Below are 12307 nucleotides of genomic sequence, written 5' to 3'. Positions count from 1 at the left end.
GCACTTGAGCCACGGGTTTCATCGGTGTATTAAGTTGGTGCTCCACTTTTGCGCTTGTAAACCTTGTAGAAAATTAAAATACTGTTTGTTGAACTGTTATTACAACTTTTTTATTCACATTTACGTCTCTTTTAGCTCTTGATAGTCAACAGCTTAAAAGTCTTGCTAAGTACATGCACACAGAATTAGTCATATAGAAGCAAAGGAATGGCTTGGTTCGTATTTCCGCGATTTGGGCTTGAAGCATGTGCATATCTGCCAACAGCTCTTGTTTTTGAATGCCTTGCAGCATTCGGGCGCCATCTCAGCCACCCGGATGCAAGAGGCCTGTGGGCGGCCTCAAAAGAAGCTCACGTCCCTTTGCGCCTCTAAGCATTCAAGCAAAAAGGCTCTTGTAGAGCTCGGAGTACATGACTTTTTAACTGAAGAAACAATAGCCAACAAAACTGTGAACATGCTAGCTCGGAGTTTTAAAGAAGAAGAAGAAAAAATAAAAACAGCTACATGCGCTGCAAACGAAAAGTATGGACTGCCGTTTTGTCCCGTTTGTCCAGACCGATGTTGGGTCACCATCGGGGGAAAAAAGAGGCAAGAAGAAGGAAACGGCATGTGCGAACAATTTGGCAACTGAACTCGAGAACGACACACCGAAACAAGTGGCACTTCTGAGCTACCAGTGGACATCGGCAATTCAAGCCACATCGGCTTTTACTATATGGAAGTATGCATCACTTGCAACAAGTACCTGCAGCTTCAGTCCGTAATTTCTTCCCAAAAGATCCTTCTCTTATCTTTGTTGTGAAAATCCTTCATTTTAGTATCCCGAACAAGTGGACACTGCACAACTTGAGTGATGAACAGCTTGTTGAAGACCATGCGAATCATTTCAAGCTGGCAGCAGATGTCGTCTGCTACAAATGTCTGCTAGAACCGTCTCCTCGAGCGGGCGAGTTCCCTGTGCCGCCTGCACTTCGGCCATGCCCCTACCATGTGATCTTAATGCCACTGCTAAAGGCGCTCCGCCATTGGTTGCCACTCTTGTCACTCGCAAACTTTTACCAAATGTTTCGATTGTAATCGCAGCAGCATGCACCACTTGGAAAACTGTTATTGGGAAAGGAGGCTTGCTCATAATGCCCACCCCATAATCACAATATGGGGCTTTAATTCCCAAAATGGGCAACAAATCATTATAATTACATGATTGTTTAATTTAACTAGATTAAGACGCATGCCAAGTGCAGCCCAACCTTGGGCATGTTGAGCAGGCTTCCTCATCATGAAAATTGGAGGTGGGGATCACATACTACCATGCCATGGATGTGAATCAGCTTGGTGGAATCTTCACTGGCCACATTCATTGTGACCATCTTCCTGAAAGCTGAGTTGGGCACTTTATGGAATAATAGAGAAGAGAAAAGAGGTGTACTGCATGTTTAGAGAGAAGCAGCAGCAGAGGGCCAGGCTTACCTCTTGTTGAATGTAGAAAAGTGTAGAGGGAAGGAGGAATGAATGGCCGATGTGGTAGTGCATGCCTCACTTTTGACAACACAGTCATGGTGCAGTTTGAAAGCACTGCACAGCCTTAATGCTGCATCTATCAACAATTTGTTTTACCATGTGATCACCACCTCCAATTTCCGTGATGTAGCAAACAACCCTGCTTAAAACACATTGTTGCTGCTCCAGGTGGCGTTTGGTAAAAGAATCCACCAAGCCCATTGATGATTACGTCCAGTAGTAGGAATGAAGGAAAAAGGGTTTATTTGACATTAGTCACACGGCTCCAGTTACAGAAGCCCATTCCATGCAGGCGCATGTTAAATGTCCGAGTTCACATCAGGACACCTTGGCCTCCCTGCACTAAACGCCTCCGCTTTCATCATTAGTTTCGGCTCTCTTCATTATTAGTTCAGGCTGTCAGTTAGTGGTTGGGGTGGGTGCTTTTTGTGGACCCGTCAGCTGTCGGTGCCAACGCTGCATTGACTTCTTGGTAGGCGCTGATGGACGGGTGGGGGTTGCCACATGGCAAACGTCTGATTAACGCCTCTGGCCATGTTGAGACATAACAAACACCTCCGCCGCCAAGAGATTCGACCTGAGGGCGACCAGACATCATGTTGCCCGAAGCGTCAATGTTCGATCACGGCCTCGGGGATTGTTCTAGAACTGTTGGCCGATGTCACATGGTAGCTCGAGGGCTCAGCCCTCGCTTTATTGTGTCATCTCCCTGGGAATGGATGCCATGATCCCCGCATTGCTTTACAATGTTCTCCCATTTCTTGATGAAGATGACAAAGAGGCAATGAATGTAACCATAACTAGGCTGGCTTCAGAAGCAGCAATTGAAGTGGGAGGTAAGGCACCAAGGCAACCAGTGGGTAAGCTCTCCCAAGTAACACAGGACCTAATAAAGAAACAACAAAGAATAAAAGTGCCCAACTCAAGAGATGAGATAGAATTCGCAGAACTGTCAAAACTAATAAACAAGGAGAAAATAAGCGATATTTGAAATTATAATGTGAGAAAGACTGAGGAAGCAGTAAAAAAAGTGGACGCAGCCTGAAATCAGTGAGAAGAAAACTTGGCATAGGACAAACCAAGATATATGCACTGAAAGATAAGCAGGGTAATATCATCAGCGATCTTGAAGCTATAGTAAAAGCAGTGGAAGAATTCGATTCTGACCTGTACAGTACCCAAAGCAGCCACGATACCTCCATTCGAAGTAGTAATGAATAGATTACAATGGCTCCTTCTATAACTAGCGATGAACTTAGAAGGACCTTGCAAGACATTAAATGGGGAAAAGCTGCAGGAGAACATGGGCTACCAGTCTATGTAATTAAAGATGGAAGAGACATAATGCTTGAAAAACTAGCGGCCCTTTATATGAACTGTCTATAGACTTCAAGGGTCTTAGGGAACTGGAAGAATGCCAACATTATACTAATCCACAAAAAGGGAGACGTTAAAAAATTGAAAAATTATAGGCCCATTAGCTTACTCCCAGTATTATATAAAATATTCACCAAGATAATTTGCAACAGAATAGGGTCAACACTGGACTTTAGTCAACCAAGGGAACAGGCTGACTTCAGGAAGGGATACTCTACAATGGGACACATTCATGTCGTTAATCAGGTAATCGAGAAATCTGCAGAGTACAATCAGCCTCTCTGTATGGCTTTCATAGATTACGAAAAAGCATTTGATTCATTAGAGATACCAGCAGCCATGGAGGCATTACGTAATCAAGAAGTACACGATGCTTACATAAATATGTTGGATAGTATCTACAGAGATTCCACACCTACCTTTATTCTACACAAGAAAAGTAGGAAGATATCTATAAAAGAAAGGGTCACACAAGGAGACACAATCTCTCCAGTGCTATTCGTTGTGTGCTTGGAAGAATTATTCAAGCTATTAAACTGGTGAGGCTTAGGAGTAAGCATCGACGGTGGATATCTCGGCAACCTTCGGTTTGTAGATGACATTGATCTTTTCAGCAACACTGCAGATGAGTTGCAACGAATGATTGAGGACCTTAATAGAGAGAGTGTAAGAGTTGGGTTGGAAGATTAATATGCAGAAGACAAAGATAATGATCAATAGCCGGGCAAGGGAACAAAAGTTCAGGATCGCCAGTCAGCCTCTAGAGTCTGTGAATGAGTACGTTTACCTAGGTCAAATAATAACAGGGAACCCTGATCATGAGAAGGAAATTCATAGAAGAATAAAAAGGGGTTGGATCGCATACAGCAGTCATTCTCAGCTTCTGACTGGAAGCTTATACCGGTATCATTGAAAAGGAAGGTGCGCAATCAGTGCTTTTTACCAGTGATGACATATGGGGCAGAGACTTGGAGACTGACAAAGAAGCTTGAGACCAAGTTAAGGACCACGCAAAGAGCAATGGAACGAAGAATGCGAGGCATAATGTTAAGAGACAGGAAGAGAGCGGCGTGGATCAGAGGGCAAACAGGTATAGCTGATATTCTAATGGACATTAAGAGAAAGAAATGGAGCTGGGCAGGTCATGTAATGCGCAGGTTAGGTAACTGGCGGACCATTAGGGTTACAGCATGGGTGCCAAGAGAAGGGAAGCGCAGTCAAGGACGGCAGAAGACTAGGTGGAGTGATGAAATGAGGAAATTCACAGGTGCTAATTGGAATCGGTTGGCGCAGGACAGGGGTAATTGGAGATTGCAGGAAGAGGCCTTCGTCCTGCGGTGGGCATAAAATAGGCTGATGTTGATGGTGATAATTTCTTGTCGTGGTCATCTCTCGGCAAGACAGAAATAAGTTGTCTATCTTAATAACATTAATAGCAATTCGTGTAAAACACATTCCTAAAGAATACTGTGCGCTCAGTGCCAATATCTCCAGCTCAGGATGTCTGCGTTCTTATTCTGGCTCCCTTTCTTATACTTGACCTTGAAGTTGTATTCCTGTGACATGAGACTCCATCTCGGCAGTCTCCCGTTTTTTTTTCCTGATATTTGCTTCAGCCATGCAAGAGTGCAATAGTCGCTCTTGACTGTGAATTTTGTGCCTTGAATATAGCATCCTAGCTTTGAATTGCCTATACCACGCAAAAAGACTCTTTCTCTGAGCTGCTAAATGCCTTTTCTCACGGTGTCAGTTTTCAACTGAGTACAGCACTGGATGCTCTTCACCGCTTTCGTTAATTTGGGCAAAGACGACACCTTGAACATGGTTTGTGGCATCACACTAGAGAAGGCATTCTCTGCAGAAGTCTGGCAAGACAAGCACAGGTTGTGAGACAAAGCCTTCCTCTCAAAATGATCCACATATTCAGAATAAGCTCGGTGGATCTTCCCAATTCGTGCAGCTCATGCCCTACCATATTTTTTCTTTAGTCCACTAAGGACCCGCGCTAAAGCAATAAGAACAACAACAAAATTTTGCTGCGTAAGCTATGCTCTTCAAATTACACAAAGATTCGGGCTTATTTCTAAATACTACCATGCACGCTCTAAGCGATACTAAAAACGCTGCTGTCTTATGAATACCCGTGATACGCACCAACGTGTTGCTTCTCTGTGTCGGAGTGAGACACACCTTAAAGAGGCAGTACTAACACTTTCTAAATTGTGCAGTTAAACCATGTCTCCACTAAAATACGCTTCTTTCTTCCAAAGAAAAAAAAATGTTGTGATCACTTCTGAAAAGTGAATTGATACTCAAATACGCCACTACAGGTTTCTAACAAATAGCCTAGACTTGGAGAAGCCAGTGTATGTTACATAAAAAAGATGAAGGCTATCTGCTTAAAAAAGAAACTGCAACGAAAAACAAAGTTTCAAAAATTTATGAGCGCACAAACCAACCCTTTCAGAATTTCAGTGAGCCTCTAAAACAACCAGTCTCAACAAAGCTCAAAACTTGCTTATCGAAACGGTCTCGCGGTCTCAAAGTGCCTAACCTAAACATAAAGGAACCAACAAACTTGTTTCCATAAAACCTGTATCGCAGTTATTCATTCTGAATAGCCTACGGCTGTGTCATCTCATCTCTCGGCTGTGTCAGCCGTACTCGATGCGGGCGTTGTCTGACAGCTCTTGTCAAACTTGTCAAGAAGGGAATACAAAGGCCATTCCCCTCACTGAAGACCTCTGATACCTTATGTACTGTCCAGCTACCTTTTTGAAATTGCACTCTGAATTCACTGCCTGGTACAACCACTTCGCGTTGCCGGACCAACGTGCTCTCCTGTGTTATACAGGCTTCACCTCAAAGAGAATTTAACGAAGGGGAACGTATTTGCCCCCTGGCTTTTGTCCTCCTCCATGCTGAATGGCGCCTTCTTTTCAACTTCGTCTGGTGACTTGGACACGCTCTGACTGGAAACTTTCCAAACGACAAGCGCGCCTTTCTATAAATCTTTCTTTGTACTCTCCACAGCATTTAGTGCCTTTCAATTTATTCAGACGCAATGCCTTCTTTGCTGCATTTATGCATTTGTGACTCCTCTTTCTCTTAGCACTGTTTTGTGTGTTAATTTCCGAGTGCCTCTCTTTTCTTTCCGTTGGTGGCTCCTCAGCCTGACCAACTTCCTGAATTTCTGTCGGGGAAATCAGAAAAATTTCCTGCTCCGGCCTAACTATGTCTCCGCGCTAGCTGTTTCATCCTCTTTCTTTGGCACTGTGTTCTTCGTCATAACTCAGCGCCTGACCCCCTTTATGAATTTCTGTCGAGAAAATCAGAAGGATTTCCTCTACCGGCTGACCTATGTCTCAGGAGCTAGCTGTTTCATCCTCCTTTTGTGCCCTTTGTTCATTGTCGTGACTTATCTTCTGAACTAGTTCGCATGTTTTGAACCTGGTCAGAGCCATGACCTGAGTTTCAGGAAATGCGCACCCACTGTTATTCAGTAGCAACTCTAAGCTGTTTGACAAAAGTAAGGGCATCTTTCCGATAACCCATTGGAGACTGCTGCTACTGTCTCGATATCTATGCAAGGTCCCTCTGTGGAAAGCTTGTATTTTACGAGCAAACTCGCCTTCACTGAACTGTGCACGCCTGCCTCCGCTGTGCTCAGTTGGGCTACGACTTGTGAGGCTTCTCCCTGCAGCAACTCAAGCAACCGCTTCAGCCATTTGTCCTGGTGAAATGATCGCTTCTCATAAATCCGTTCAGAATTAACCTGGTAGAGACCAATGTCATCACCTCTTTCATACCGCTGAAGTAAACTCATGTCAACGCTTTGCGTTTGTGGCGGCACCGTATCCGCCCTGTGTGCTAATCTCACTAGCTCTAGTCTTATTTTCGCTAGCTCAATTTCAAGCTGCCTTTATTTCTCTTCCGCTCTTACTTTTCTCTCATGCTGCATTATCATGCTTCTTCTCTTCCTCCCTTTCTTTCCTATCGCGCTCCTTCTTTTCCTCTCTTTCTTTCCTCTCGCGACATATCTTTTTCCAGGCATCCATGAGCTCATCCTCATAGAAACCCACTTCGTCAATTGCAGTATGAATTTCGAGCTTCCTCAACTTGTGGTTAATATCCATACCGAGCTCTGCTGCCAAGAGCAACAGCTCCTCTTTCTTTAACATTGTACTATACATGCTTTTCGAGAGCCGACTACAACTTCCCCTGTATGCTCACACACCTGATGGCGATCAATCACAGCTAATTGCTTGCCTGATAGAACCCTGTCCTTATTGTCCGGCAAAACATAGTCGTTCAAGCACTCATCCAAACTCGAGTTTGCGAAGGTCGTGTCTCCCGAAGCCACTTTCCCAGGTCTGCTGATCCCAAATCGTGAAACGGCCTTCTGCTGCTCTTCCTTCCAGATTCCCAGAGTCCTCAAAGACTCCACGCCATTGCTGCCACGGTTGTGCCTCCCTGAGCCACTAAGAGAAGGTCTGCTGATGCCGGATCCGCAGAAGTCGCCCTTCCATCCGTAGTTTTCCTCGATCTTGCGGAGTTTGTGTCTCCTGGAGCCACGTTCACCGGTCCGCCAATCCCAGATCGTGAGGACTGTCTTCTTGGTCTCACCACTGTCAACCAGTTTGTTGTGGGTCCAGGTGGCATTCGGGCAAGGAATCCACCAAGCCCATCAATGATTACGTCTAGTAGCAGGAATGAAGGAAAAAGGGTTTATTTGACATTAGTTACACGGCTGCAGTTACAGAAGCCCACTCCATGCAGGAGCATGTTAAACGTCCAAGTTCACATCAGGACACCTCTGCCTCCCTGCATGAAAAGCGTCTGCTTTTAATACCGTCATCTTCCCTAGGTGACTCGACTAAAGAATCTGATGACTGTATCGCAGCCAATCACAATCGTTGAATCAGTTGCGGTACCATGCCCATGCTATCGCAACATTCCACAGCCTCCTCTTCTCCGAAGCCTCCATTCACCCGAAGCATGAATAGGGGACAGGATAGCAACCTGGGAATCCACGGTCGGCGCCGTTAATAGGTAACATTTGACGTTGGCCCTTATCATTAGTTCAGGCTGTCAGGTAGTGGTGGGGGTGGGTACACTTTGTGGACCCATCAGCAGTCAGTGTCAATGCTGCGTTGACTTCTTAGTAGATGCTGATGGATTGGTGGGGGTGGCCTAGTGGCAAACGTTTAATTAATGTCTCTGGCCATGTTGAAATGTAACAACATCACTCAGCTTGCTTCACTTCATGCAGATTTTGAGCTTGTTCACATTAAACAAAGGTAGAAATAATTGTTTGTTGTACATTGGAGGAATTGAGGACTCATACAGTGATTGTGGAGTTGGCAGCTATTTAATGAAGCATAAAAGTGTTACACAAAATTTCTGTGTCGGTACCTTTAAGTACTCCTTTCAATAGACTCCTAGAAAAAAAGTAGCTTTTTGTTAAGTGTAATACAGCCAAGCTTTGATATAACTAACACGATCATATATAATGAACTATTGGTTATAAAGAAGTAAGTAGAAAATTAGGTTGGTCGTGCTTTAATTCAATGGAGTGCGCTCCTGCAGGGGTGTAGCTGAGAGGGAGGGCACACAGGACACATGCCCCCCTCCCAGTCAAGCTTTTCTGGTAAAGTGCATTCCCCACTTTCCTCAAAAAAGGAATTCCTTGCTGTGCCACTGCTCTCCTGCTATAGCAAAATCGAAAATGCGGTTTCCAACACAGTATCTGGATTTGCAAAGGGAAATTTTTGCTTGTACGTTGTGGGGTCTTTCACACCCATGCTCTTGGGACAAAGGAACGACAACACAGTAGTGCAAACAATCACAAGGGCATTTATTGCACCTTTCATAGATCAATGCCTGCTAGCCGAGTTGCTATCCACAAAACATGCCGATGGGCGCGCGACAAATCTAGAAGTCCGACTCACTGCAACCACAAAGCGAGCGAATATGTTCGCCCCATGCTGGATCCCAACGCCTGGTCATTCGCGCGTACTGTCACGCAAACGGTGGCGCATTCCAAGGCGGCCACGCGAGACGGTCTCGCAGAAGCATGGGTCGGCGGCGCGCGGGATGTCCACGCTGTTCGCCGACCCGCCGGGAAAGACCCAGCCTGTCCTCCCCTGCGCCCCCAAGTCACCCTGCCGTGAGGCGGCGTTAGCAGCGCAACACTCGCGCCATCTCTCGCACTGCGCCCCAACCACATCGACTGCCGCGGGCATCACGCAGGCCACGCGGCGAAGCCGGAATACAGGAGACGCGCTATGCGGGAAAAACATCAGGGGAGGCGCGAGGGTCGCGCATCCCCACAACGTGCCTCAAAATGTACAGGGTACTGAATATTTGGCTGCGCGCATTCAAAAACAGATTTTGCACGCACCGCTGCACTGTTCTTGCTCAAATTTTGCAGAACGATCGCATTTTGGGGTCGACTTTGTTTAGTATAACACTTGGTACGATTAATTGCCTGTTTATTGAGACAAAAATTAGAAACTGTTTTCGTTTACGGGAAAATTGGCATCTGAAAAGCCAACCTTGGCACAGACTTGTGCCACCACCTGCCGCCACGTGCAGAAAGCAGCATTTCAGAGAGGGCTGCCGCATGTTGTCCGCTCCTGGAACAGGCGACTGCCCTTCTTTAAACGCTGCTTTCTGGAGATGACAGGTGGCGACACAAGTTTATGCTTGCCCCGTCGCGGCAGCAACTCGCATCCCCATAAGCACAGGCAAATTTCCACTTTTTTCTTAGAAACCAGGCAATTAACAGTGGCAAGTGTTATACTAAACGAAGTCGACGCCGAAATGCGGTCGTTCTGCAAAATTTGAGCAAGAACAGTGCAGCGATGAGTGCAAAATCTTTTTTGGACATGCGCAGCCAAATATTCAGGACCCTGTATATTATGGTGGTAAAAATGTCTAATGTCGCCAATCAACTTTCCAGGCACCTGATGTTTCAGACCTGTGAAATTATTCAGACTACCCTGAAGCATCATCACCTATAGCTACCCCTATAGCACCAATGTATATGCAATAGCAATTACCAAAATTTCAGATGCTGTGGGGTGTTTCATGCGTGAATCGTTTGCGCGATGGTGCACACATGGCGGCCATGCCTAGACATGAAAACACAACTTTGGTTGCCAACTATGTGGTGCTGGTTAGGCCTTGCTGCCTAACAGTGTGACTGCAAAATTTTTGCGCTATGTATCCCAGTCTGAATGACTGCAAAGTGGCTGGTGACAAGCTGTCGTGGGAAGGTCTCCGTGAATACGTTTGCACTCGTAGAACTTATCGGCAATAGAGCTTGAGATCAGACGCATGGGCTGGACTGACAGCCGTAGTAGCGGAGTACTCTTCCGTCTGGTGGTCTCCTCCAAGGTTGTGCAAATAATCGTAACTTTTGAATAATGAATCAAGTAGTGTCAAGTATTTTGGGCTTCGAATCGAATATTCACCATTCGTAAATGTGAATATTTTTCTAATACTTTTCTAATGTTTTGAAACATCAGCTGTGCCCACATAAACATAATATTGGAGCAAAAGTATGGAAATATTCACCCCCGTTGGCATAGTATAGACATAAAATGAGAACTTGCGTAGTGGAGCAGGCTATGCCACTTAGGTAGCCATACTTTACAGACAGTACAGCAATCGTTTGCACTCTCTGAAGGGCCCTGTACATGTGAAAAAACTATTTGTTTGTTCTTAATGCTCCATTTGTGACTTTAATAAACAATGTTTCATAATATGCTATGTAATAACAGTAACTTGCCAACTTTAACAATACTGGGATGGGAACATCATATTATATTAATTGTCACAATGGCTATTCATTATTTGAAAATTATTCGATATTTGATTTGATTAGCTTCTGGCACTATTTAATTCGTATTCAGTTCTGTCTAAAAGATCACTGTTAGCACACCCCTAGTCTCCTTGGTGTACGAAGTGTCCAGTGACTGTGGCAGCGTGGCTTGGTCATACCACAGTTGGCAAGCCAACATACCAATCGCATGCGATAACACCGATCGCACGGTTGCATCTTCGTAGTGGTGCAGAGAACATGTACTTGTAATTTATCGTGGTTCCGACATCTTGTATTGTCACTGCAAGATGCCGACGGGCCACCAAAATCTGCAAGAGATGATTTGCTGGGTGGTCGAAGGCAGCTTGATCAGAGCTGAAATTTTTTTTGCAGATATCTACGTGTGTGCTTAGAACGAATATTGAATATAAAGAAAATGTTTTTGTGGCTAATGCGACTTGGTTATAATGAGGTTCAACTGTAATGCTCTACTGAAGTTCAAATGCTTTCCTTTTTACTAGGAAGCTTTAATTCGGGGCCAACTCTGATGTAGCCGATTCAGCTACATGTAAAACATAGAAATGCTTTTATGAGACAACCTCTGGACCGACTTGAATGAAATGTGTTGCAATTAAGAGAGAAAGTTCAATTTTAGTGACTGTAGGAAGCAGAATTGTTGTTTAGGTATGGATTTTTTAATAAATATTCCCATAAATTGGTAAGCTTAAAAAAATAGTGGCGTGAACTTTACAGATCCGTAGCTCCACACCAAACATATAATGCAGTTCTGTAAGCTGCATTCGTTAAAGCGTCTAAAATGGACAAATTTAGTATATTAGTTTATATCTTGCATGAATTTCTTACAATGTTTATGAAGAATTTTCAAATGTCTTACTGACATATTAGTGGTATTCATTAGAGCCATGTATAATACATCAGTTTTGTATGTTTTAGAAGTACTATTAGATTCACTTTACAGAATTGTGATATCTTTTTGATTTCTGAGTTGCAGAGTTGTCAACTTGATAGTTTCTCTTTCAGAAAGCGTGCAATTTTCAACAACATTTATCAAAAAATTGCCAGCCTAAATAAAAATTTGGCTCGCAATAGTCACTAGATTTTAACTTGATCTTTTAAATGTAACAAGCCTCATCAAATTTGGTGCAGTGGTTGCAAAGAAAAATTATTTCTCTGTTCTCATGTATTTATATAGGAGCACCCATGCTAAAGCTTTATTTTAAGCATGAGAAAAAACAAATCTGACATGTACTGAAAATTAATGGTAAGCATGAATAATCTTTATCACGTGCCAGCATTCATATCTAATTCCTGGTGTTCTCATGCCTTCTTAATGGCAGAAAGACCCTGTACTTCTGGCCGATGACGCTGCTCGTGGTCATCCAGTTCTTTCTGTTCATGTGTTTTTGCGTACATCACACCTGCAGGTTTACTTAGCCAGCTTATGTCTACTGCAATTCATACGGCCACTAAAGCTACGAGCCTGCCTTCTTGTAATATTCTGACTTCTTGATATCATATTCAATTAGCTTTCAATTGCCTAAAGCTGTTGTTAAAGAATTT

General features: G+C 44.1%; 1 protein-coding gene across 2 annotated transcripts in view; it reads left to right on the top strand.

The window, feature by feature from the left end:
* Nucleotides 1-12307, top strand: part of LOC142590924 (pyruvate dehydrogenase phosphatase regulatory subunit, mitochondrial) — a 121499-nt gene that overhangs the window by 25124 nt on the left and 84068 nt on the right. The gene's annotated exons all lie outside the window — the stretch shown is intronic.

This window comes from Dermacentor variabilis, chromosome 1 (genome assembly GCF_050947875.1).
Source record: "Dermacentor variabilis isolate Ectoservices chromosome 1, ASM5094787v1, whole genome shotgun sequence".
Taxonomy (NCBI): Eukaryota; Metazoa; Arthropoda; class Arachnida; order Ixodida; family Ixodidae; genus Dermacentor; species Dermacentor variabilis.
This window is presented reverse-complemented; position numbering and strand designations above follow the sequence as displayed.